General features: G+C 43.6%; 1 non-coding gene across 1 annotated transcript; it reads right to left on the bottom strand.

The window, feature by feature from the left end:
• Positions 1-428: 428 nt before the first annotated feature.
• Positions 429-501, bottom strand: trnam-cau (transfer RNA methionine (anticodon CAU)). The gene has a single exon. It is a non-coding gene; the product is annotated as a tRNA-Met (tRNA).
• Positions 502-4,365: the final 3,864 nt, after the last annotated feature.

Below are 4,365 nucleotides of genomic sequence, written 5' to 3'. Positions count from 1 at the left end.
TACCAGTCTAACTCTACCAGTCTAACTCTACCAGTCTAACTCTACCAGTCTAACTCTACCAGTCTAACTCTATCAGTCTATCAGTCTAACTCTACCAGTCTAACTCTATCAGTCTATCAGTCTAACTCTACCAGTCTAACTCTATCAGTCTAACTCTACCAGTCTAACTCTATCAGTCTAACTCTACCAGTCTAACTCTATCAGTCTAACTCTATCAGTCTAACTCTATCAGTCTATCAGTCTAACTCTACCAGTCTAACTCTATCAGTCTAACTCTATCAGTCTATCTCTACCAGTCTAACTCTAACAGTCTAACTCTATCAGTCTAACTCTACCAGTCTAACTCTACCAGTCTAACTCTACCAGTCTAACTCTGTCAGTCTATCAGTCTAACTCTACTCGTCTACACTGTCTTTGAAAAGCTTTGCTGCCCCGTGTGAGGATCGAACTCACGACCTTCAGATTATGAGACTGACGCGCTACCTACTGCGCTAACGAGGCCCTTCTTGCAAAAATTTCCAAAAAGAAAAAATATATATTGATACCGAACTTCAGATTTTGAGAGTGATGTTGAAACCACCGTGCCAAAATATATGTATGGTCTGAAATTCTACAAGCCCTGAGACAAAAAGATTGATTTCATTCTAAAGTAATACATATCGATATGGACCTTAAGATGTGGTATCCACCTTGACAAAAGTATGTATTGTGTGAAAGTCCCAAAAAACTGTGAATTCATTCTCACCTTCAGCCAACACTCTTTTGGAAAGCTTTGCTAACCCGTGTGAGGATCGAACTCACGACCTTCAGATTATGAGACTGACGCGGTACCTACTGCGCTAACGAGGCCCTTCTTGCAAAATTTTCAAAAAAGAACAAATATATATATTGATACCGAACTTCAGATTTTGACAATGATGTTGAAACCACCGTGCCAAAATATATGTATGGTCTTAAATTCTACAACCCCTGAGACAAAAAGATTGATTTCATTCTAAAGTAATACATATCGATATGGACCTTAAGATGTGGTATCCACCTTGACAAAAGTATGTAATGTCTGAAAGTCCAGAATGACATTGAATTCATTTTCACTTCATCTTCAGCCAACACTCTTTTGAAAAGCTTTGCTGCCCCATTTTTATTTATTTATTTATTTTTTATTTTACCTTTATTTAACCAGGTAGGCAAGTTGAGAACAAGTTCTCATTTACAATTGCGACCTGGCCAAGATAAAGCAAAGCAGTTCGACAGATAAAACGACACAGAGTTACACATGGAGTAAAAACAAACATACAGTCAATAATGCAGTATAAACAAGTCTATATACAATGTGAGCAAATGAGGTGAGAAGGGAGGTAAAGGCAAAAAAAGGCCATGATGGCAAAGTAAATACAATATAGCAAGTAAAATACTGGAATGGTAGTTTTGCAATGGAAGAATGTGCAAAGTAGAAATAAAAAAATAATGGGGTGCAAAGGAGCAAAATAAATAAATAAATAAAAATTAAATACAGTTGGGAAAGAGGTAGTTGCTTGGGCTAAATTTTAGGTGGGCTATGTACAGGTGCAGTAATCTGTGAGCTGCTCTGACAGTTGGTGCTTAAAGCTAGTGAGGGAGATAAGTGTTTCCAGTTTCAGAGATTTTTGTAGTTCGTTCCAGTCATTGGCAGCAGAGAACTGGAAGGAGAGGCGGCCAAAGAAAGAATTGGTCTTGGGGGTGACTAGAGAGATATACCTGCTGGAGCGTGTGCTACAGGTGGGAGATGCTATGGTGACCAGCGAGCTGAGATAAGGGGGGACTTTACCTAGCAGGGTCTTGTAGATGACATGGAGCCAGTGGGTTTGGCGACGAGTATGAAGCGAGGGCCAGCCAACGAGAGCGTACAGGTCGCAATGGTGGGTAGTATATGGGGCTTTGGTGATAAAACGGATTGCACTGTGATAGACTGCATCCAATTTGTTGAGTAGGGTATTGGAGGCTATTTTGTAAATGACATCGCCAAAGTCGAGGATTGGTAGGATGGTCAGTTTTACAAGGGTATGTTTGGCAGCATGAGTGAAGGATGCTTTGTTGCGAAATAGGAAGCCAATTCTAGATTTAACTTTGGATTGGAGATGTTTGATATGGGTCTGGAAGGAGAGTTTACAGTCTAACCAGACACCTAAGTATTTGTAGTTGTCCACGTATTCTAAGTCAGAGCCGTCCAGAGTAGTGATGTTGGACAGGCGGGTAGGTGCAGGTAGCGATCGGTTGAAGAGCATGCATTTAGTTTTACTTGTATTTAAGAGCAATTGGAGGCCACGGAAGGAGAGTTGTATGGCATTGAAGCTTGCCTGGAGGGTTGTTAACACAGTGTCCAAAGAAGGGCCGGAAGTATACAGAATGGTGTCGTCTGCGTAGAGGTGGATCAGGGACTCACCAGCAGCAAGAGCGACCTCATTGATGTATACAGAGAAGAGAGTCGGTCCAAGAATTGAACCCTGTGGCACCCCCATAGAGACTGCCAGAGGTCCGGACAGCAGACCCTCCGACTTGACACACTGAACTCTATCAGAGAAGTAGTTGGTGAACCAGGCGAGGCAATCATTTGAGAAACCAAGGCTGTCGAGTCTGCCGATGAGGATGTGGTGATTGACAGAGTCGAAAGCCTTGGCCAGATCAATGAATACGGCTGCACAGTAATGTTTCTTATCGATGGCGGTTAAGATATCGTTTAGGACCTTGAGCGTGGCTGAGGTGCACCCATGACCAGCTCTGAAACCAGATTGCATAGCAGAGAAGGTATGGTGAGATTCGAAATGGTCGGTAATCTGTTTGTTGACTTGGCTTTCGAAGACCTTAGAAAGGCACGGTAGGATAGATATAGGTCTGTAGCAGTTTGGGTCAAGAGTGTCCCCCCCTTTGAAGAGGGGGATGACCGCAGCTGCTTTCCAATCTTTGGGAATCTCAGACGACACGAAAGAGAGGTTGAACAGGCTAGTAATAGGGGTGGCAACAATTTCGGCAGATAATTTTAGAAAGAAAGGGTCCAGATTGTCTAGCCCGGCTGATTTGTAGGGGTCCAGATTTTGCAGCTCTTTCAGAACATCAGCTGAATGGATTTGGGAGAAGGAGAAATGGGGAAGGCTTGGGCGAGTTGCTGTTGGGGGTGCAGTGCTGTTGTCCGGGGTAGGAGTAGCCAGGTGGAAAGCATGGCCAGCCGTAGAAAAATGCTTATTGAAATTCTCAATTATGGTGGATTTATCAGTGGTGACAGTGTTTCCTATCTTCAGTGCAGTGGGCAGCTGGGAGGAGGTGTTCTTATTCTCCATGGACTTTACAGTGTCCCAGAACTTTTTTGAGTTAGTGTTGCAGGAAGCAAATTTCTGCTTGAAAAAGCTAGCCTTGGCTTTTCTAACTGCCTGTGTATAATGATTTCTAGCTTCCCTGAACAGCTGCATATCACGGGGGCTGTTCGATGCTAATGCAGAACGCCATAGGATGTTTTTGTGTTGGTTAAGGGCAGTCAGGTCTGGGGAGAACCAAGGGCTATATCTGTTCCTGGTTCTAAATTTCTTGAATGGGGCATGTTTATTTAGATGGTTAGGAAGGCATTTTTAAAAAATATCCAGGCATCCTCTACTGACGGGATGAGATCAATATCCTTCCAGGATACCCCGGCCAGGTCGATTAGAAAGGCCTGCTCGCAGAAGTGTTTCAGGGAGCGTTTTACAGTGATGAGTGGAGGTCGTTTGACCGCTGACCCATTACGGATGCAGGCAATGAGGCAGTGATCGCTGAGATCTTGGTTGAAGACAGCAGAGGTGTATTTAGAGGGGAAGTTGGTTAGGATGATATCTATGAGGGTGCCCGTGTTTAAGGTTTTGGGGAGGTACCTGGTAGGTTCATTGATTATTTGTGTGAGATTGAGGGCATCAAGTTTAGATTGTAGGATGGCTGGGGTGTTAAGCATGTTCCAGTTTAGGTCGCCTAGCAGCACGAACTCTGAAGATAGATGGGGGGCAATCAGTTCACATATGGTGTCCAGAGCACAGCTGGGGGCAGAGGGTGGTCTATAGCAGGCGGCAACGGTGAGAGACTTGTTTTTAGAGAGGTGGATTTTTAAAAGTAGAAGTTCAAATTGTTTGGGTACAGACCTGGATAGTAGGACAGAACTCTGCAGGCTATCTTTGCAGTAGATTGCAACACCGCCCCCTTTGGCAGTTCTATCTTGTCTGAAAATGTTGTAGTTTGGAATTAAAACTTCAGAATTTTTGGTGGTCTTCCTAAGCCAGGATTCAGACACAGCTAGAACATCCGGGTTGGCAGAGTGTGCTAAAGCAGTGAATAGAACAAACTTAGGGAGGAGGCTTCTAATGTTAA

Source organism: Oncorhynchus kisutch, unplaced genomic scaffold (assembly GCF_002021735.2).
Source record: "Oncorhynchus kisutch isolate 150728-3 unplaced genomic scaffold, Okis_V2 scaffold3338, whole genome shotgun sequence".
Lineage (NCBI taxonomy): Eukaryota > Metazoa > Chordata > Actinopteri > Salmoniformes > Salmonidae > Oncorhynchus > Oncorhynchus kisutch.
Note: the sequence above shows the minus strand (reverse complement) of the source record. Positions and strands in the feature narration are given on the sequence as shown.